The 19801-nt window shown below is 43.1% G+C and overlaps 28 non-coding genes and 5 pseudogenes across 28 annotated transcripts; all 33 read left to right on the forward strand.

The window, feature by feature from the left end:
- Positions 1–145: 145 nt before the first annotated feature.
- LOC146012076 (5S ribosomal RNA) lies at positions 146–264 on the forward strand. Its single transcript, XR_014445252.1, has one exon. It is a non-coding gene; the product is annotated as a 5S ribosomal RNA (ribosomal RNA).
- Positions 265–609: 345 nt separating this feature from the next.
- LOC146015399 (5S ribosomal RNA) lies at positions 610–728 on the forward strand. The gene has a single exon (XR_014448321.1). It is a non-coding gene; the product is annotated as a 5S ribosomal RNA (ribosomal RNA).
- A 345-nt stretch (positions 729–1073) lies between these two features.
- LOC146015732 (5S ribosomal RNA) lies at positions 1074–1192 on the forward strand. Its single transcript, XR_014448644.1, has one exon. It is a non-coding gene; the product is annotated as a 5S ribosomal RNA (ribosomal RNA).
- A 345-nt stretch (positions 1193–1537) lies between these two features.
- LOC146012088 (5S ribosomal RNA) lies at positions 1538–1656 on the forward strand. The gene has a single exon (XR_014445263.1). It is a non-coding gene; the product is annotated as a 5S ribosomal RNA (ribosomal RNA).
- A 344-nt stretch (positions 1657–2000) lies between these two features.
- On the forward strand, positions 2001–2119 carry LOC146012099 (5S ribosomal RNA). The gene has a single exon (XR_014445274.1). It is a non-coding gene; the product is annotated as a 5S ribosomal RNA (ribosomal RNA).
- Positions 2120–2464: 345 nt separating this feature from the next.
- LOC146012111 (5S ribosomal RNA) lies at positions 2465–2583 on the forward strand. Its single transcript, XR_014445285.1, has one exon. It is a non-coding gene; the product is annotated as a 5S ribosomal RNA (ribosomal RNA).
- A 345-nt stretch (positions 2584–2928) lies between these two features.
- LOC146015100 (5S ribosomal RNA) lies at positions 2929–3047 on the forward strand. The gene has a single exon (XR_014448031.1). It is a non-coding gene; the product is annotated as a 5S ribosomal RNA (ribosomal RNA).
- A 345-nt stretch (positions 3048–3392) lies between these two features.
- Positions 3393–3511, forward strand: LOC146010638 (5S ribosomal RNA; annotated as a pseudogene).
- Positions 3512–8327: 4816 nt separating this feature from the next.
- Positions 8328–8446, forward strand: LOC146015427 (5S ribosomal RNA). Its single transcript, XR_014448348.1, has one exon. It is a non-coding gene; the product is annotated as a 5S ribosomal RNA (ribosomal RNA).
- A 345-nt stretch (positions 8447–8791) lies between these two features.
- On the forward strand, positions 8792–8910 carry LOC146012122 (5S ribosomal RNA). The gene has a single exon (XR_014445296.1). It is a non-coding gene; the product is annotated as a 5S ribosomal RNA (ribosomal RNA).
- Positions 8911–9255: 345 nt separating this feature from the next.
- LOC146015513 (5S ribosomal RNA) lies at positions 9256–9374 on the forward strand. Its single transcript, XR_014448432.1, has one exon. It is a non-coding gene; the product is annotated as a 5S ribosomal RNA (ribosomal RNA).
- Positions 9375–9719: 345 nt separating this feature from the next.
- LOC146015733 (5S ribosomal RNA) lies at positions 9720–9838 on the forward strand. The gene has a single exon (XR_014448645.1). It is a non-coding gene; the product is annotated as a 5S ribosomal RNA (ribosomal RNA).
- A 346-nt stretch (positions 9839–10184) lies between these two features.
- On the forward strand, positions 10185–10303 carry LOC146010633 (5S ribosomal RNA; annotated as a pseudogene).
- A 345-nt stretch (positions 10304–10648) lies between these two features.
- LOC146015863 (5S ribosomal RNA) lies at positions 10649–10767 on the forward strand. The gene has a single exon (XR_014448771.1). It is a non-coding gene; the product is annotated as a 5S ribosomal RNA (ribosomal RNA).
- Positions 10768–11111: 344 nt separating this feature from the next.
- LOC146014036 (5S ribosomal RNA) lies at positions 11112–11230 on the forward strand. Its single transcript, XR_014446995.1, has one exon. It is a non-coding gene; the product is annotated as a 5S ribosomal RNA (ribosomal RNA).
- Positions 11231–11575: 345 nt separating this feature from the next.
- Positions 11576–11694, forward strand: LOC146010507 (5S ribosomal RNA; annotated as a pseudogene).
- Positions 11695–12039: 345 nt separating this feature from the next.
- Positions 12040–12158, forward strand: LOC146017004 (5S ribosomal RNA). Its single transcript, XR_014449880.1, has one exon. It is a non-coding gene; the product is annotated as a 5S ribosomal RNA (ribosomal RNA).
- A 346-nt stretch (positions 12159–12504) lies between these two features.
- LOC146014073 (5S ribosomal RNA) lies at positions 12505–12623 on the forward strand. Its single transcript, XR_014447031.1, has one exon. It is a non-coding gene; the product is annotated as a 5S ribosomal RNA (ribosomal RNA).
- Positions 12624–12968: 345 nt separating this feature from the next.
- On the forward strand, positions 12969–13087 carry LOC146010743 (5S ribosomal RNA; annotated as a pseudogene).
- A 345-nt stretch (positions 13088–13432) lies between these two features.
- LOC146014971 (5S ribosomal RNA) lies at positions 13433–13551 on the forward strand. The gene has a single exon (XR_014447909.1). It is a non-coding gene; the product is annotated as a 5S ribosomal RNA (ribosomal RNA).
- A 344-nt stretch (positions 13552–13895) lies between these two features.
- Positions 13896–14014, forward strand: LOC146012133 (5S ribosomal RNA). The gene has a single exon (XR_014445307.1). It is a non-coding gene; the product is annotated as a 5S ribosomal RNA (ribosomal RNA).
- A 345-nt stretch (positions 14015–14359) lies between these two features.
- Positions 14360–14478, forward strand: LOC146014435 (5S ribosomal RNA). The gene has a single exon (XR_014447391.1). It is a non-coding gene; the product is annotated as a 5S ribosomal RNA (ribosomal RNA).
- A 345-nt stretch (positions 14479–14823) lies between these two features.
- Positions 14824–14942, forward strand: LOC146010744 (5S ribosomal RNA; annotated as a pseudogene).
- Positions 14943–15287: 345 nt separating this feature from the next.
- On the forward strand, positions 15288–15406 carry LOC146016232 (5S ribosomal RNA). Its single transcript, XR_014449129.1, has one exon. It is a non-coding gene; the product is annotated as a 5S ribosomal RNA (ribosomal RNA).
- Positions 15407–15751: 345 nt separating this feature from the next.
- LOC146012145 (5S ribosomal RNA) lies at positions 15752–15870 on the forward strand. The gene has a single exon (XR_014445318.1). It is a non-coding gene; the product is annotated as a 5S ribosomal RNA (ribosomal RNA).
- A 345-nt stretch (positions 15871–16215) lies between these two features.
- On the forward strand, positions 16216–16334 carry LOC146013977 (5S ribosomal RNA). Its single transcript, XR_014446937.1, has one exon. It is a non-coding gene; the product is annotated as a 5S ribosomal RNA (ribosomal RNA).
- Positions 16335–16680: 346 nt separating this feature from the next.
- LOC146017456 (5S ribosomal RNA) lies at positions 16681–16799 on the forward strand. The gene has a single exon (XR_014450326.1). It is a non-coding gene; the product is annotated as a 5S ribosomal RNA (ribosomal RNA).
- A 345-nt stretch (positions 16800–17144) lies between these two features.
- Positions 17145–17263, forward strand: LOC146016703 (5S ribosomal RNA). Its single transcript, XR_014449585.1, has one exon. It is a non-coding gene; the product is annotated as a 5S ribosomal RNA (ribosomal RNA).
- A 345-nt stretch (positions 17264–17608) lies between these two features.
- On the forward strand, positions 17609–17727 carry LOC146015864 (5S ribosomal RNA). The gene has a single exon (XR_014448772.1). It is a non-coding gene; the product is annotated as a 5S ribosomal RNA (ribosomal RNA).
- A 345-nt stretch (positions 17728–18072) lies between these two features.
- LOC146016981 (5S ribosomal RNA) lies at positions 18073–18191 on the forward strand. The gene has a single exon (XR_014449858.1). It is a non-coding gene; the product is annotated as a 5S ribosomal RNA (ribosomal RNA).
- A 345-nt stretch (positions 18192–18536) lies between these two features.
- On the forward strand, positions 18537–18655 carry LOC146012156 (5S ribosomal RNA). Its single transcript, XR_014445329.1, has one exon. It is a non-coding gene; the product is annotated as a 5S ribosomal RNA (ribosomal RNA).
- A 345-nt stretch (positions 18656–19000) lies between these two features.
- On the forward strand, positions 19001–19119 carry LOC146016169 (5S ribosomal RNA). Its single transcript, XR_014449066.1, has one exon. It is a non-coding gene; the product is annotated as a 5S ribosomal RNA (ribosomal RNA).
- A 345-nt stretch (positions 19120–19464) lies between these two features.
- Positions 19465–19583, forward strand: LOC146017499 (5S ribosomal RNA). The gene has a single exon (XR_014450368.1). It is a non-coding gene; the product is annotated as a 5S ribosomal RNA (ribosomal RNA).
- The last annotated feature ends 218 nt before the right edge of the window (positions 19584–19801 follow it).

Genomic DNA, 19801 nt, shown 5'->3' on the forward strand with positions numbered 1-19801 from the left:
AGACCCCCTGCTAATATCATGTCCTGTAGGTCTTTTTACATTACCAACACATGATTTTTTTCAGTAAGCCAATACAGTTAGGAAACTTTTGTATTAGCTTACCTGGTAATAGAAGTAGAAGAGGGCAAAAAAGTGGCTTTAACTCACCTACAGCCATACCACATTGGATAGGCCCAATCTCGTCTGATCTTGGAAGCTAAGCAGTGTTGGGCCTGGTTAGTACTTGGGTGGGAGACCACATGGGAACACCAGGTGCTGTAGGTTTTTTCACATTACTGGCAAATTGTTTTTATTCTCTAGCTATTTAAATTGGAAACTTTTTCTTTTTATTGCCAGCACAGACATTTGGAAGAGGTCAAACAGACACAATAGCCATCACCTAAAGACTTACCACACTGTTTAGGCCCAATTCCAACTGCTTTTGGCAGCTAAACAGTGTTGAGCCTCTTTAGTAGTTTAATTTAAGACCCCCTGCTAATATCATGTCCTGTAGGTCTTTTTACATTACCAACACATGATTTTTTTCAGTAAGCCAATACAGTTAGGAAACTTTTTTATTAGCTTACCTGGTGATAGAAGTAGAAGAGGGCAAAAAAGTGCCTGTATCTCACCTACAGCCATACCACATTGGATAGGCCCAATCTCGTCTGATCTTGGAATCTAAGCAGTGTTGGGCCTGGTTAGTACTTGGGTGGGAGACCACATGGGAACACCAGGTGCTGTAGGTTTTTTCACATTACAGGCAAATTGTTTTTATTCTCTAGCTATTTAAATTGGAAACTTTTTCTTTTTATTGCCAGTACAGACATTTGGAAGAGGTCAAACAGACACAATAGCCATCACCTAAAGACTTACCACACTGTTTAGGCCCAATTCTAACTGCTTTTGGCAGCTAAACAGTGTTGAGCCTGTTTAGTAGTTTTATTTAAGACCCCCTGCTAATATCATGTCCTGTAGGTCTTTTTACATTACCAACACATGATTTTTTTCAGTAAGCCAATACAGTTAGGAAACTTTTGTATTAGCTTACCTGGTAATAGAAGTAGAAGAGGGCAAAAAAGTGGCTTTAACTCACCTACAGCCATTCCACATTGGATAGGCCCAATCTCGTCTGATCTTGGAAGCTAAGCAGTGTTGGGCCTGGTTAGTACTTGGCTGGGAGACCACATGGGAACACCAGGTGCTGTAGGTTTTTTCACATTACAGGCAAATTGTTTTTATTCTCTAGCTATTTAAATTGGAAACTTTTTCTTTTTTTTGCCAGTACAGACATTTGGAAGAGGTCAAACAGACACAATAGCCATCACATAAAGACTTACCACACTGTTTAGGCCCAATTCCAACTGCTTTTGGCAGCTAAACAGTGTTGAGCCTGTTTAGTAGTTTAATTTAAGACCCCTTCTAATATCATGTCCTGTAGGTCTTTTTACATTACCAACACATGATTTTTTTTAAGTAAGCCAATACAGTTAGGAAACTTTTTTATTAGCTTACCTGGTGATAGAAGTAGAAGAGGGCAAAAAAGTGCCTGTATCTCACCTACAGCCATACCACATTGGATAGGCCCAATCTCGTCTGATCTTGGAAGCTAAGCAGTGTTGGGCCTGGTTAGTACTTGGGTGGGAGACCACATGGGAACACCAGGTGCTGTAGGTTTTTTCACATTACAGGCAAATTGTTTTTATTCTCTAGCTATTTAAATTGGAAACTTTTTCTTTTTATTGCCAGTACAGACATTTGGAAGAGGTCAAACAGACACAATAGCCATCACCTAAAGACTTACCACACTGTTTAGGCCCAATTCCAACTGCTTTTGGCAGCTAAACAGTGTTGATCCTCTTTAGTAGTTTAATTTAAGACCCCCTGCTAATATCATGTCCTGTAGGTCTTTTTACATTACCAACACATGATTTTTTTCAGTAAGCCAATACAGTTAGGAAACTGTTTATTAGCTTACCTGGTGATAGAAGTAGAAGAGGGCAAAAAAGTGCCTGTATCTCACCTACAGCCATACCACATTGGATAGGCCCAATCTCGTCTGATCTTGGAAGCTAAGCAGTGTTGGGCCTGGTTAGTACTTGGGTGGGAGACCACATGGGAACACCAGGTGCTGTAGGTTTTTTCACATTACAGGCAAATTGTTTTTATTCTCTAGCTATTTAAATTGGAAACTTTTTCTTTTTATTGCCAGCACAGACATTTGGAAGAGGTCAAACAGACACAATAGCCATCACCTAAAGACTTACCACACTGTTTAGGCTCAATTCCAACTGCTTTTGGCAGCTAAACAGTGTTGAGCCTCTTTTGTAGTTTAATTTAAGACCCCCTGCTACTATCATGTCCTGTAGGTCTTTTTACATTACCAACACATGATTTTTTTCAGTAAGCCAATACAGTTAGGAAACTTTTGTATTAGCTTACCTGGTGATAGAAGTAGAAGAGGGCAAAAAAGTGCAGTTAACTCACCTACAGCCATACCACATTGGATAGGCCCAATCTCGTCTGATCTTGGAAGCTAAGCAGTGTTGGGCCTGGTTAGTACTTGGGTGGGAGACCACATGGGAACACCAGGTGCTGTAGGTTTTTTCACATTACTGGCAAATTATTTTTATTCTCTAGCTATTTAAATAGGAAACTTTATCTTTTTATTGCCAGCACAGACATTTGGAAGAGGTCAAACAGACACAATAGCCATCACCTAAAGACTTACCAAACTGTTTAGGCCCAATTCCAACTGCTTTTGGCAGCTAAACAGTGTTGAGCCTCTTTAGTAGTTTAATTTAAGACCCTCTGCTAATATCATGTCCTGTAGGTCTTTTTACATTACCAACACATGATTTTTTTCAGTAAGCCAATACAGTTAGGAAACTTTTTTATTAGCTTACCTGGTGATAGAAGTAGAAGAGGGCAAAAAAGTGCCTGTATCTCACCTACAGCCATACCACATTGGATAGGCCCAATCTCGTCTGATCTTGGAAGCTAAGCAGTGTTGGGCCTGGTTAGTACTTGGGTGGGAGACCACCTGGGAACACCAGGTGCTGTAAGTTTTTTCACATTACTGGCAAATTGTTTTTATTCTCTAGCTATTTATATTGGAAACTTTTTCTTTTTATTGCCAGCACAGACATTTGGAAGAGGTCAAACAGACACACTAGCCATCACCTAAAGACTTACCACACTGTTTCGGCTCAATTCCAACTGCTTTTGGCAGCTAAACAGTGTTGAGCCTCTTTTGTAGTTTAATTTAAGACCCCCTGCTAATATCATGTCCTGTAGGTCTTTTTACATTACCAACACATGATTTTTTTCAGTAAGCCAATACAGTTAGGAAACTTTTGTATTAGCTTACCTGGTGATAGAAGTAGAAGAGGGCAAAAAAGTGCCTGTATCTCACCTACAGGCATACGACATTGGATAGGCCCAATCTCGTCTGATCTTGGAAGCTAAGCAGTGTTGGGCCTGGTTAGTACTTGGGTGGGAGACCACATGGGAACACCAGGTGCTGTAGGTTTTTTCACATTACTGGCAAATTGTTTTTATTCTCTAGCTATTTAAATTGGAAACTTTTTCTTTTTATTGCCAGTACAGACATTTGGAAGAGGTCAAACAGACATAATAGCCATCACCTAAAGACTTACCACACTGTTTAGGCCCAATTCCAACTGCTTTTGGCAGCTAAACAGTGTTGAGCCTCTTTTGTAGTTTAATTTAAAACCCCCTGCTAATATCATGTCCTGTAGGTCTTTTTACATTACCAACACATGATTTTTTTCAGTAAGCCAATACAGTTAGGAAACTTTTTTATTAGCTTATGTGGCAGTCCACTCAGGATGCCCCCGTGCCCCAAGGATTTAATTGCAGCAAACGCTGCTCAGGGGGAAAACTGCAGGGATGTGAGGGGTTAACAGACCCAGCTCACACTCCTGTGCAGGAAGCCGGACAGCCCCTGATTGGCTGGCTGGGGGAGCGCGAAATAGGAGGTCAGAGGTGACCTGTGATCCAGGCAGCGTGACAGGAGAGGGTCTGCTGCGGTGTGAGGAAGCAGGGAGCCTGAAGGGAGAGGGGAAGATCCAGTGTGCAGCAGAGCAGGGACCCGGAGGCTGCCAGCACGACCCCTGACACAGGTGCAGAGAGAGGAGAGGAGACGCCGGGAGCCGGTGGTGATTGACAGCCAGAGACCCCGGCCAGAGAGAGGAGAGAGCTGCAGCGTGAAACTTGCTGAGACCTGGGCAGAGAAGAGGCAGCTCTGCTGGAATAGCAGGACAGAGTACTGGTGACCCCTGCAGCCCCTGGAGACCAGAGCCAGCCGCAGGAGGAGAGAGGACAGCCGCTGGAAGATCTGGAGGAATCGTGACTGGCTGGAGCCAGCAACTGCAGCTGAGACACAGGTACCCGGTCCTCACCCCTGCCAATCCCAGCCACAGTATGTCAAGCCCCTGGCAGCCCAGAGACACTGTCTACCCAGGGCAAACCTGCCTTTTCAGGGACCCTGCCTTCTCTTGGCCATCCTGGGCGTTGTAGTGCCTCAACAGAAAGTGCAGCCACAGTGCCTTGAGTTACAAGGACCCCCTATGGCCCCGATCTCAACACCAGCTAGCTATTCGTGTTGCTGGGTCCCCAGGGCCCGAAAGGAAAGCAGCCCTTGAGAGACTCCCTTTGATGTCATTGTCTTTATGTAAGGAGTGCTACAGAAGCCTGTTGTTACATTAATACAGGAGGTTGCCCCAGGAAACGGGAATCTGCCTGCCCCTCGTTGATGAGGACCGTTTTTGTGAGTTACTCTGTCGTGGGTCCATATAAAAGTAGTGTGCACACTAAGCTAGGGCCTGACTCTTATACTTGTGAGGACCTGTCTTCGTGGGACCGTTTATTTAGTAACTGTGTTGTTTGCACCGGGACTACAGTTCAGTATAGGTAGGGTGCGTAGCGCCACCTGGCGGATATATGTGTAGTATAGTATTCTAGTGACGTCGTATTATTCTCTGTAATTTTGCTCTCTTTGAAAATGTTTTATTTAAATGTCTTTTCCTGCTTATTGATGTTTGTATACGTGTACGAGTGCATCACAGCGACGAGGGCAGGTGTTTTCTTTTAATAAATACTTGTCGCTGCTAACTGTAGTAGTGTTATCTTTTGTGGGTCTCCTTGGGTTGTGCCGTTCCTTGCCACAGGTTCTCCAGAAGACGCTGTGAGGAATCCGGAAGCTGCTGCCGTCGCCGGCTCCAGGTTCAGGTACCATCTCACACCACACCGTACAGGGGCACTGTCACACTTGGCGTCTACGAACAGGATTGCACAAGACCCCTGTGAACGGCAAGATGTGGCGATCGCAGTACACAGAACCGCTGGAGATGCGAAGAACCGCCACTCCACCAGCCCAAGCCAATCAGAACTCGATTGGGGCCATCATCGGAGCGATGACCGAAATGACCAGGATGATCCGTGAGATGCGTCAGGAATGGGCGGAGGATGAAAAGGAAAGACAGCGACGTGAATGTGGCGGAAGGCGCAGACAGAAGCGGAATCCCCCATGGAGGTCAGGACAACTACCCACTGACCGAACCAATGTATGCCCACAGACCGTGAGAAGACACAGGACAGGAGGTCCACCGGCAGTGTTTCAGAACACGGCAAGAGCATCCGGTGTGATATCGTCGAGGGGTAGACCACAAGCCAGCCCAAGAAGAATTGCAGGTCGTGTCCTGTGGTTTGATGTACCACGCGGGTATGGCTTCATTAAATGCGCAGATACCGGCCGTAGCGTGTATGTGCACTATACCGCCATCCAGCATGCCGATCCCCAAAATAGCTTCCGGAGCCTGAGCAACGGTGAGGCTGTAGAATTCGATTTGACAAGCGGGAAGAAAGGCACCAAGGCCGCCAACGTGACCGGGCCAGATGGCACACCAGTGCAACGTAACAGACGCGCTCCAGAGCACTATCCACACCATCGAGAGCCTCCACCGTACTATCAGCAAGAGTACAGCCATGGTGGAAGTAGAGCCGAACCAAGGGAGATCAAGTGCGAGAATGAAAGGGTTAGCGTCAAACGCCCTCGACCAGGACAGATGCCCCGCCCACCAGAACCTGAGATCACAAGGACAAGCGAGAAACCGGTCATGTGGAGTGAGGCAGTTCACCAGAGGCAGCAAGCAGTGACTAGGCCTCAACTTGCAGAGCCAACAAGAGAGTACGTCCCTAGAATGGATGATGCCGGTTACCGAGCGGCGAACCTAGGGCCAAGAAATGTCAGAATGGCTGAACCGGAGAGAAACTCCAAAATTGTGGTCCATATGGCTGTGACAGAGACCGTGGAGCCATCAGAAGTGGAACCAGCTATACCGTTGCCTGAACCCAAGGCCAAGATAGAACCAGCAGAGAGAATTGAAAAGGCTGAGACCTGTTTCATCAATGGGAAGCCTGTAACGGACGGCGAGTACACGACCATCTCCGGGGAAGAATTTGCCTTCCAGATACAGCAGGCGATTCTGCAATCCAAGAAGCGAGATCGAGAGGCGAGACGTGCCTAAAGCCGAGTGCAAGTCGTGAGAGTGGGCGCCATCCATGAACAACGGTGAAGAAACTGGACCGCAGAGGGATGGGAGTCCTGTGGCGGAGGGATGGTTGACCCGGGGAGCCCACTTTAGATATTAGGTTATAGGGAGGTAGTAATGCATATTTGTTTTTGAACGTCTGTATATTCACCTGTTCACTGTTGCACCGTTTAAATATGTTGAAATGGACATTGACAAGACTTTGTCCTGAAGTTATTGGCCCTGTTTGGTTGCCTGCGGACAGGCAAATTTCCAGCAGGGAGGTGTGTGGCAGTCCACTCAGGATGCCCCCGTGCCCCAAGGATTTAATTGCAGCAAACGCTGCTCAGGGGGAAAACTGCAGGGATGTGAGGGGTTAACAGACCCAGCTCACACTCCTGTGCAGGAAGCCGGACAGCCCCTGATTGGCTGGCTGGGGGAGCGCGAAATAGGAGGTCAGAGGTGACCTGTGATCCAGGCAGCGTGACAGGAGAGGGTCTGCTGCGGTGTGAGGAAGCAGGGAGCCTGAAGGGAGAGGGGAAGATCCAGTGTGCAGCAGAGCAGGGACCCGGAGGCTGCCAGCACGACCCCTGACACAGGTGCAGAGAGAGGAGAGGAGACGCCGGGAGCCGGTGGTGATTGACAGCCAGAGACCCCGGCCAGAGAGAGGAGAGAGCTGCAGCGTGAAACTTGCTGAGACCTGGGCAGAGAAGAGGCAGCTCTGCTGGAATAGCAGGACAGAGTACTGGTGACCCCTGCAGCCCCTGGAGACCAGAGCCAGCCGCAGGAGGAGAGAGGACAGCCGCTGGGAGATCTGGAGGAATCGTGACTGGCTGGAGCCAGCAACTGCAGCTGAGACACAGGTACCCGGTCCTCACCCCTGCCAATCCCAGCCACAGTATGTCAAGCCCCTGGCAGCCCAGAGACACTGTCTACCCAGGGCAAACCTGCCTTTTCAGGGACCCTGCCTTCTCTTGGCCATCCTGGGCGTTGTAGTGCCTCAACAGAAAGTGCAGCCACAGTGCCTTGAGTTACAAGGACCCCCTATGGCCCCGATCTCAACACCAGCTAGCTATTCGTGTTGCTGGGTCCCCAGGGCCCGAAAGGAAAGCAGCCCTTGAGAGACTCCCTTTGATGTCATTGTCTTTATGTAAGGAGTGCTACAGAAGCCTGTTGTTACATTAATACAGGAGGTTGCCCCAGGAAACGGGAATCTGCCTGCCCCTCGTTGATGAGGACCGTTTTTGTGAGTTACTCTGTCGTGGGTCCATATAAAAGTAGTGTGCACACTAAGCTAGGGCCTGACTCTTATACTTGTGAGGACCTGTCTTCGTGGGACCGTTTATTTAGTAACTGTGTTGTTTGCACCGGGACTACAGTTCAGTATAGGTAGGGTGCGTAGCGCCACCTGGCGGATATATGTGTAGTATAGTATTCTAGTGACGTCGTATTATTCTCTGTAATTTTGCTCTCTTTGAAAATGTTTTATTTAAATGTCTTTTCCTGCTTATTGATGTTTGTATACGTGTACGAGTGCATCACAGCGACGAGGGCAGGTGTTTTCTTTTAATAAATACTTGTCGCTGCTAACTGTAGTAGTGTTATCTTTTGTGGGTCTCCTTGGGTTGTGCCGTTCCTTGCCACAGGTTCTCCAGAAGACGCTGTGAGGAATCCGGAAGCTGCTGCCGTCGCCGGCTCCAGGTTCAGGTACCATCTCACACCACACCGTACAGGGGCACTGTCACACTTACCTGGTGATAGAAGTAGAAGTGGGCAAAAAAGTGCCTATATTTCACCTACAGCCATACCACATTGGATAGGCCCAATCTTGTCTGATCTTGGAAACTAAGCAGTGTTGGGCCTGGTTAGTACTTGGGTGGGAGACCACCTGGGAACACCAGGTGCTGTAGGTTTTTTCACATTACTGGCAAATTGTTTTTATTCTCTAGCTATTTAAATTGGAAACTTTTTCTTTTTCTTGCCAGCACAGACATTTGGAAGAGGTCAAACAGACACAATAGCCATCACCTAAAGACTTACCACACTGTTTAGGCTCAATTCCAACTGCTTTTTGCAGCTAAACAGTGTTGAGCCTCTTTTGTAGTTTAATTTAAGACCCCCTGCTAATATCATGTCCTGTAGGTCTTTTTACATTACCAACACATGATTTTTTTCAGTAAGCCAATACAGTTAGGAAACTTTTGTATTAGCTTACCTGGTAATAGAAGTAGAAGAGGGCAAAAAAGTGGCTTTAACTCACCTACAGCCATACCACATTGGATAGGCCCAATCTCGTCTGATCTTGGAAGCTAAGCAGTGTTGGGCCTGGTTAGTACTTGGGTGGGAGACCACATGGGAACACCAGGTGCTGTAGGTTTTTTCACATTACTGGCAAATTGTTTTTATTCTCTAGCTATTTAAATTGGAAACTTTTTCTTTTTATTGCCAGCACAGACATTTGGAAGAGGTCAAACAGACACAATAGCCATCACCTAAAGACTTACCACACTGTTTAGGCCCAATTCCAACTGCTTTTGGCAGCTAAACAGTGTTGAGCCTCTTTAGTAGTTTAATTTAAGACCCCCTGCTAATATCATGTCCTGTAGGTCTTTTTACATTACCAACACATGATTTTTTTCAGTAAGCCAATACAGTTAGGAAACTTTTTTATTAGCTTACCTGGTGATAGAAGTAGAAGAGGGCAAAAAAGTGCCTGTATCTCACCTACAGCCATACCACATTGGATAGGCCCAATCTCGTCTGATCTTGGAATCTAAGCAGTGTTGGGCCTGGTTAGTACTTGGGTGGGAGACCACATGGGAACACCAGGTGCTGTAGGTTTTTTCACATTACAGGCAAATTGTTTTTATTCTCTAGCTATTTAAATTGGAAACTTTTTCTTTTTATTGCCAGTACAGACATTTGGAAGAGGTCAAACAGACACAATAGCCATCACCTAAAGACTTACCACACTGTTTAGGCCCAATTCTAACTGCTTTTGGCAGCTAAACAGTGTTGAGCCTGTTTAGTAGTTTTATTTAAGACCCCCTGCTAATATCATGTCCTGTAGGTCTTTTTACATTACCAACACATGATTTTTTTCAGTAAGCCAATACAGTTAGGAAACTTTTGTATTAGCTTACCTGGTAATAGAAGTAGAAGAGGGCAAAAAAGTGGCTTTAACTCACCTACAGCCATTCCACATTGGATAGGCCCAATCTCGTCTGATCTTGGAAGCTAAGCAGTGTTGGGCCTGGTTAGTACTTGGCTGGGAGACCACATGGGAACACCAGGTGCTGTAGGTTTTTTCACATTACAGGCAAATTGTTTTTATTCTCTAGCTATTTAAATTGGAAACTTTTTCTTTTTATTGCCAGTACAGACATTTGGAAGAGGTCAAACAGACACAATAGCCATCACATAAAGACTTACCACACTGTTTAGGCCCAATTCCAACTGCTTTTGGCAGCTAAACAGTGTTGAGCCTGTTTAGTAGTTTAATTTAAGACCCCCTGCTAATATCATGTCCTGTAGGTCTTTTTACATTACCAACACATGATTTTTTTTAAGTAAGCCAATACAGTTAGGAAACTTTTTTATTAGCTTACCTGGTGATAGAAGTAGAAAAGGGCAAATAAGTGCCTGTATCTCACCTACAGCCATACCACATTGGATAGGCCCAATCTCATCTGAACTTATAAGCTAAGCAGTGTTGGGCCTGGTTAGTACTTGGGTGGGAGGCCACATGGGAACACCAGGTGCTGTAGGTTTTTTCACATTACTGGCAAATTGTTTTTATTCTCTAGCTATTTATATTGGAAACTTTTTCATTTTATTGCCAGCACAGACATTTGGAAGAGGTCAAACAGACACAATAGCCATCACCTAAAGACTTACCACACTGTTTAGGCCCAATTCCAACTGCTTTTGGCAGCTAAACAGTGTTGAGCCTCTTTAGTAGTTTAATTTAAGACCCCCTGCTAATATCATGTCCTGTAGGTCTTTTTACATTACCAACACATGATTTTTTTCATTAAGCCAATACAGTTAGGAAACTTTTTTATTAGCTTACCTGGTGATAGAAGTAGAAGAGTGCAAAAAAGTGCCTGTATCTCACCTACAGCCATACCACATTGGATAGGCCCAATCTTGTCTGATCTTGGAAGCTAAGCAGTGTTGGGCCTGGTTAGTACTTGGGTGGGAGACCACATGGGAACACCAGGTGCTGTAGGTTTTTTCACATTACAGGCAAATTGTTTTTATTCTCTAGCTATTTAAATTGGAAACTTTTTCTTTTTATTGCCAGTACAGACATTTGGAAGAGGTCAAACAGACACAATAGCCATCACCTAAAGACTTACCACACTGTTTAGGCCCAATTCCAACTGCTTTTGGCAGCTAAACAGTGTTGAGCCTCTTTAGTAGTTTAATTTAAGACCCCTGCTAATATCATGTCCTGTAGGTCTTTTTACATTACCAACACATGATTTTTTTCAGTAAGCCAATACAGTTAGGAAACTTTTTTATTAGCTTACCTGGTGATAGAAGTAGAAGAGGGCAAAAAAGTCCCTGTATCTCACCTACAGCCATACCACATTGGATAGGCCCAATCTCGTCTGATCTTGGAAGCTAAGCAGTGTTGGGCCTGGTTAGTACTTTGGTGGGAGACCACATGGGAACACCAGGTGCTGTAGGTTTTTTCACATTACAGGCAAATTGTTTTTATTCTCTAGCTATTTAAATTGGAAACTTTTTCTTTTTATTGCCAGCACAGACATTTGGAAGAGGTCAAACAGACACAATAGCCATCACCTAAAGACTTACCACACTGTTTAGGGTCAATTCCAACTGCTTTTGGCAGCTAAACAGTGTTGAGCCTCTTTTGTAGTTTAATTTAAGACCCCCTGCTAATATCATGTCCTGTAGGTCTTTTTACATTACCAACACATGATTTTTTTCAGTAAGCCAATACAGTTAGGAAACTTTTTTATTAGCTTACCTGGTGATAGAAGTAGAAAAGGGCAAATAAGTGCCTGTATCTCACCTACAGCCATACCACATTGGATAGGCCCAATCTCATCTGAACTTATAAGCGAAGCAGTGTTGGGCCTGGTTAGTACTTGGGTGGGAGACCACATGGGAACACCAGGTGCTGTAGGTTTTTTCACATTACTGGCAAATTGTTTTTATTCTCTAGCTATTTATATTGGAAACTTTTTCATTTTATTGCCAGCACAGACATTTGGAAGAGGTCAAACAGACACAATAGCCATCACCTAAAGACTTACCACAATGTTTAGGCTCAATTCCAACTGCTTTTGGCAGCTAAATAGTGTTGAGCCTCTTTTGTAGTTTAATTTAAGACCCCCTGCTAATATCATGTCCTGTAGGTCTTTTTACATTACCAACACATGATTTTTTTCAGTAAGCCAATACAGTTAGGAAACTTTTGTATTAGCTTACCTGGTAATAGAAGTAGAAGAGGGCAAAAAAGTGGCTTTAGCTCACCTACAGCCATTCCACATTGGATAGGCCCAATCTCGTCTGATCTTGGAAGCTAAGCAGTGTTGGTCCTGGTTAGTACTTGGGTGGGAGACCACATGGGAACACCAGGTGCTGTAGGTTTTTTCACATTACAGGCAAATTGTTTTTATTCTCTAGCTATTTAAATTGGAAACTTTTTCTTTTTATTGCCAGTACAGACATTTGGAAGAGGTCAAACAGACACAATAGCCATCACATAAAGACTTACCACACTGTTTAGGCCCAATTCCAACTGCTTTTGGCAGCTAAACAGTGTTGAGCCTGTTTAGTAGTTTAATTTAAGACCCCCTGCTAATATCATGTCCTGTAGGTCTTTTTACATTACCAACACATGATTTTTTTTAAGTAAGCCAATACAGTTAGGAAACTTTTTTATTAGCTTACCTGGTGATAGAAGTAGAAGAGGGCAAAAAAGTGCATGTATCTCACCTACAGCCATACCACATTGGATAGGCCCAATCTCGTCTGATCTTGGAAGCTAAGCAGTGTTGGGCCTGGTTAGTACTTGGGTGGGAGACCACCTGGGAACACCAGGTGCTGTAGGTTTTTTCACATTACTGGCAAATTGTTTTTATTCTCTAGCTATTTAAATTGGAAACTTTTTCTTTTTATTGCCAGCACAGACATTTGGAAGAGGTCAAACAGACACAATAGCCATCACCTAAAGACTTACCACACTGTTTAGGCTCAATTCCAACTGCTTTTGGCAGCTAAACAGTGTTGAGTCTCTTTTGTAGTTTAATTTAAGACCCCCTGCTAATATCATGTCCTGTAGGTCTTTTTACTTTACCAACACATGATTTTTTTCAGTAAGCCAATACAGTTAGGAAACTTTTGTATTAGCTTACCTGGTGATAGAAGTAGAAGAGGGCAAAAAAGTGCCTGTATCTCACCTACAGCCATACCACATTGGCTAGGCCCAATATCGTCTGATCTTGGAAGCTAAGCAGTGTTGGACCTGGTTAGTACTTGGGTGGGAGACCACCTGGGAACACCAGGTGCTGTAGGTTTTTTCACATTACTGGCAAATTGTTTTTATTCTCTAGCTATTTATATTGGAAACTTTTTCTTTTTATTGCCAGCACAGACATTTGGAAGAGGTCAAACAGACACAATAGCCATCACCTAAAGACTTACCACACTGTTTAGGCTCAATTCCAACTGCTTTTGGCAGCTAAACAGTGTTAAGCCTCTTTAGTAGTTTAATTTAAGACCCCCTGCTAATATCATGTCCTGTAGGTCTTTTTACATTACCAACACATGATTTTTTTCAGTAAGCCAATACAGTTAGGAAACTTTTGTATTAGCTTACCTGGTGATAGAAGTAGAAGAGGGCAAAAAAGTGGCTTTAACTCACCTACAGCCATACCACATTTGATAGGCCCAATCTCGTCTGATCTTGGAAGCTAAGCAGTGTTGGGCCTGGTTAGTACTTGGGTGGGGGACCACATGGGAACACCAGGTGCTGTAGGTTTATTCACATTACTGGCAAATTGTTTTTATTCTCTAGCTATTTAAATAGGAAACTTTTTCTTTTTATTGCCAGCACAGACATTTGGAAGAGGTCAAACAGACACAATAGCCATCACCTAAAGACTTACCACACTGTTTAGGCCCAATTCCAACTGCTTTTGGCAGCTAAACAGTGTTGAGCCTCTTTAGTAGTTTAATTTAAGACCCCCTGCTAATATCATGTCCTGTAGGTCTTTTTACATTACAACACATGATTTTTTTCAGTAAGCCAATACAGTTAGGAAACTTTTGTATTAGCTTACCTGGTGATAGAAGTAGAAGAGGGCAAAAAAGTGCCTTTAACTCACCTACAGCCATACCACATTGGATAGGCCCAATCTCGTCTGATCTTGGAAGCTAAGCAGTGTTGGGCCTGGTTAGTACTTGGGTGGGAGACCACATGGGAACACCAGGTGCTGTAGGTTTTTTCACATTACAGGCAAATTGTTTTTATTCTCTAGCTATTTAAATTGGAAACTTTTTCTTTTTATTGCCAGTACAGACATTTGGAAGAGGTCAAACAGACACAATAGCCATCACCTAAAGACTTACCACACTGTTTAGGCCCAATTCCAACTGCTTTTGGCAGCTAAACAGTGTTGGGCCTCTTTAGTAGTTTAATTTAAGACTCCCTGCTAATATCATGTCCTGTAGGTCTTTTTACATTACCAACACATGATTTTTTTCAGTAAGCCAATACAGTTAGGAAACTTTTTTATTAGCTTACCTGGTGATAGAAGTAGAAGAGGGCAAAAAAGTGCCTGTATCTCACCTACAGCTATACCACATTGGATAGGCCCAATCTCGTCTGATCTTGGAAGCTAAGCAGTGTTGGGCCTGGTTAGTACTTGGGTGGGAGACCACATGGGAACACCAGGTGCTGTAGGTTTTTTCACATTACAGGCAAATTGTTTTTATTCTCTAGCTATTTAAATTGGAAACTTTTTCTTTTAATTGCCAGCACAGACATTTGGAAGAGGTCAAACAGACACAATAGCCATCACCTAAAGACTTACCACACTGTTTAGGCTCAATTCCAACTGCTTTTGGCAGCTAAACAGTGTTGAGTCTCTTTTGTAGTTTAATTTAAGACCCCCTGCTAATATCATGTCCTGTAGGTCTTTTTACTTTACCAACACATGATTTTTTTCAGTAAGCCAATACAGTTAGGAAACTTTTGTATTAGCTTACCTGGTGATAGAAGTAGAAGAGGGCAAAAAAGTGCCTGTATTTCACCTACAGCCATACCACATTGGCTAGGCCCAATATCGTCTGATCTTGGAAGCTAAGCAGTGTTGGACCTGGTTAGTACTTGGGTGGGAGACCACCTGGGAACACCAGGTGCTGTAGGTTTTTTCACATTACTGGCAAATTGTTTTTATTCTCTAGCTATTTATATTGGAAACTTTTTCTTTTTATTGCCAGCACAGACATTTGGAAGAGGTCAAACAGACACAATAGCCATCACCTAAAGACTTACCACACTGTTTAGGCTCAATTCCAACTGCTTTTGGCAGCTAAACAGTGTTAAGCCTCTTTAGTAGTTTAATTTAAGACCCCCTGCTAATATCATGTCCTGTAGGTCTTTTTACATTACCAACACATGATTTTTTTCAGTAAGCCAATACAGTTAGGAAACTTTTGTATTAGCTTACCTGGTGATAGAAGTAGAAGAGGGCAAAAAAGTGGCTTTAACTCACCTACAGCCATACCACATTGGATAGGCCCAATCTTGTCTGATCTTGGAAGCTAAGCAGTGTTGGGCCTGGTTAGTACTTGGGTGGGGGACCACATGGGAACACCAGGTGCTGTAGGTTTATTCACATTACTGGCAAATATTTTTTATTCTCTAGCTATTTAAATAGGAAACTTTTTCTTTTTATTGCCAGCACAGACATTTGGAAGAGGTCAAACAGACACAATAGCCATCACCTAAAGACTTACCACACTGTTTAGGCCCAATTCCAACTGCTTTTGGCAGCTAAACAGTGTTGAGCCTCTTTAGTAGTTTAATTTTAGACCCCCTGCTAATATCATGTCCTGTAGGTCTTTTTACATTACCAACACATGATTTTTTTCAGTAAGCCAATACAGTTAGGAAACTTTTGTATTAGCTTACCTGGTGATAGAAGTAGAAGAGGGCAAAAAAGTGCCTTTAACTCACCTACAGCCATACCACATTGGATAGGCCCAATCTCGTCTGATCTTGGAAGCTAAGCAGTGTTGGGCCTGGTTAGTACTTGGGTGGGAGACCACATGGGAACACCAGGTGCTGTAGGTTTTTTCACATTACAGGCAAATTGTTTTTATTCTCTAGCTATTTAAATTGGAAACTTTTTCTTTTTATTGCCAGTACAGACATTTGGAAGAGGTCAAACAGACACAATAGCCATCACCTAAAGACTTACCACACTGTTTAGGCCCAATTCCAACTGCTTTTGGCAGCTAAACAGTGTTGGGCCTCTTTAGTAGTTTAATTTAAGACTCCCTGCTAATATCATGTCCTGTAGGTCTTTTTACATTACCAACACATGATTTTTTTCAGTAAGCCAATACAGTTAGGAAACTTTTTTATTAGCTTACCTGGTGATAGAAGTAGAAGAGGGCAAAAAAGTGCCTGTATCTCACCTACAGCTATACCACATTGGATAGGCCCAATCTCGTCTGATCTTGGAAGTTAAGCAGTGTTGGGCCTGGTTAGTACTTGGGTGGGAGACCACATGGGAACACCAGGTGCTGTAGGTTTTTTCACATTACAGGCAAATTGTTTTTATTCTCTAGCTATTTAAATTGGAAACTTTTTCTTTTAATTGCCAGTACAGACATTTGGAAGAGGTCAAACAGACACAATAGCCATCACCTAAAGACTTACCACACTGTTTAGGCCCAATTCCAACTGCTTTTGGCAGCTAAACAGTGTTGAGCCTGTTTAGTAGTTTAATTTAAGACCCCCTGCTAATATCATGTCCTGTAGGTCTTTTTACATTACCAACACATGATTTTTTTTAAGTAAGCCAATACAGTTAGGAAACTTTTTTATTAGCTTACATGGTGATAGAAGTAGAAAAGGGCAAACAAGTGCCTGCATCTCACCTACAGCTATACCACATTGGATAGGCCTAATCTCGTCTGATCTTGGAAGCTAAGCAGTGTTGGGCCTAGTTAGTACTTGGGTGGGAGACCACCTGGGAACACCAGGTGCTGTAGGTTTTTTCACATTACTGGCAAATTGTTTTTATTCTCTAGCTATTTAAATTGGAAACTTTTTCTTTTTATTGCCAGCACAGACATTTGGAAGAGGTCAAACAGACACAATAGCCATCACCTAAAGACTTACCACACTGTTTAGGCTCAATTCCAACTGCTTTTGGCAGCTAAACAGTGTTGAGCCTCTTTTGTAGTTTAATTTAAGACCCCCTGCTAATATCATATCCTGTAGGTCTTTTTACTTTACCAACACATGATTTTTTTCAGTAAGCCAATACAGTTAGGAAACTTTTGTATTAGCTTACCTGGTGATAGAAGTAGAAGAGGGCAAAAAAGTGCCTTTATTTCACCTACAGCCATACCACATTGGATAGGCCCAAACTCGTCTGATCTTGGAAGCTAAGCAGTGTTGGGCCTGGTTAGTAGTTGGGTGGGAGACCACCTGGGAACACCAGGTGCTGTAGGTTTTTTCACATTACTGGCAAATTGTTTTTATTCTCTAGCTATTTATATTGGAAACTTTTTCTTTTTATTGCCAGCACAGACATTTGGAAGAGGTCAAACAGACACACTAGCCATCACCTAAAAACTTACCACACTGTTTAGGCTCAATTCCAACTGCTTTTGGCAGCTAAACAGTGTTGAGCCTCTTTTGTAGTTTAATTTAAGACCCCCTGCTAATATCATGTCCTGTAGGTCTTTTTACATTACCAACACATGATTTTTTTCAGTAAGCCAATACAGTTAGGAAACTTTTGTATTAGCTTACCTGGTGATAGAAGTAGAAGAGGGCAAAAAAGTGAGTTTAACTCACCTACAGCCATACCACATTGGATAGGCCCAATCTTGTCTGATCTTGGAAGCTAAGCAGTGTTGGGCCTGGTTAGTACTTGGGTGGGAGACCACATGGGAACACCAGGTGCTGTAGGTTTTTTCACATTACTGGCAAATTGTTTTTATTCTCTAGCTATTTAAATAGGAAACTTTTTCTTTTTATTGCCAGCACAGACATTTGGAAGAGGTCAAACAGACACAATAGCCATCACCTAAAGACTTACCACACTGTTTAGGCCCAATTCCAACTGCTTTTGGCAGCTAAACAGTGTTGAGCCTCTTTAGTAGTTTAATTTAAGACCCCCTGCTAATATCATGTCCTGTAGGTCTTTTTACATTACCAACACATGATTTTTTTCAGTAAGCCAATACAGTTAGGAAACTTTTTTATTAGCTTACCTGGTGATAGAAGTAGAAGAGGGCAAAAAAGTGCCTGTATCTCAACTACAGCCATACCACATTGGATAGGCCCAATCTCGTCTGATCTTGGAAGCTAAGCAGTGTTGGGTCTGGTTAGTACTTGGGTGGGAGACCACATGGGAACACCAGGTGCTGTAGGTTTTTTCACATTACAGGCAAATTGTTTTTATTCTCTAGCTATTTAAATTGGAAACTTTTTCTTTTTATTGCCAGTACAGACATTTGGAAGAGGTCAAACAGACACAATAGCCATCACCTAAAGACTTACCACACTGTTTAGGCCCAATTCCAACTGCTTTTGGCAGCTAAACAGTGTTGAGCCTCTTTAGTAGTTTAATTTAAGACCCCCTGCTAATATCATGTCCTGTAGGTCTTTTTACATTACCAACACATGATTTTTTTCAGTAAGCCAATACAGTTAGGAAACTTTTTTATTAGCTTACCTGGTGATAGAAGTAGAAGAGGGCAAAAAAGTGCCTGTATCTCACCTACAGCCATACCACATTGGATAGGCCCAATCTCGTCTGATCTTGGAAGCTAAGCAGTGTTGGGCCTGGTTAGTACTTGGGTGGGAGACCACATGGGAACACCAGGTGCTGTAGGTTTTTTCACATTACAGGCAAATTGTTTTTATTCTCTAGCTATTTAAATTGGAAACTTTTTCTTTTTATTGCCAGTACAGACATTTGGAAGAGGTCAAACAGACACAATAGCCATCACCTAAAGACTTACCACACTGTTTAGGCCCAATTCCAACTGCTTTTGGCAGCTAAACAGTGTTGAGCCTCTTTAGTAGTTTAATTTAAGACCCCCTGCTAATATCATGTCCTGTAGGTCTTTTTACATTACCAACACATGATTTTTTTCAGTAAGCCAATACAGTTAGGAAACTTTTTTATTAGCTTACCTGGTGATAGAAGTAGAAGAGGGCAAAAAAGTGCCTGTATCTCACCTACAGACATACCACATTGGATAGGCCCAATCTCGTCTGATCTTGGAAGCTAAGCAGTGTTGGGCCTGGTTAGTACTTGGGTGGGAGACCACATGGGAACACCAGGTGCTGTAGGTTTTTTCACATTACAGGCAAATTGTTTTTATTCTCTAGCTATTTAAATTGGAAACTTTTTCTTTTTATTGCCAGTACAGACATTTGGAAGAGGTCAAACAGACACAATAACCATCACCTAAATACTTACCACACTGTTTAGGCCCAATTCCAACTGCTTTTGGCAGCTAAACAGTGTTGAGCCTGTTTAGTAGTTTAATTTAAGACCCCCTGCTAATATCATGTCCTGTAGGTCTTTTTACATTACCAACACATGATTTTTTTCAGTAAGCCAATACAGTTAGGAAACTTTTTTATTAGCTTACCTGGTGATAGAAGTAGAAGAGGGCAAAAAAGTGCCTGTATTTCACCTACAGCCATACCACATTGGATAAGCCCAATCTCGTCTATTCTTGGAAGCTAAGCAGTGTTGGGCCTGGTTAGTACTTGGGTGGGAGACCACATGGGAACACCAGGTGCTGTAGGTTTTTTCACATTACAGGCAAATTGTTTTTATTCTCTAGCTATTTATATTGGAAACTTTTTCTTTTTATTGCCAGCACAGACATTTGGAAGAGGTCAAACAGACACAATAGCCATCACCTAAAGACTTACCACACTGTTTAGGCTCAATTCCAACTGCTTTTGGCAGCTAAACAGTGTTGAGCCTCTTTTGTAGTTTAATTTAAGACCCCCTGCTAATATC

Source organism: Crinia signifera, chromosome 6 (genome assembly GCF_055691185.1).
Source record: "Crinia signifera chromosome 6, ASM5569118v1, whole genome shotgun sequence".
NCBI lineage: Eukaryota > Metazoa > Chordata > Amphibia > Anura > Myobatrachidae > Crinia > Crinia signifera.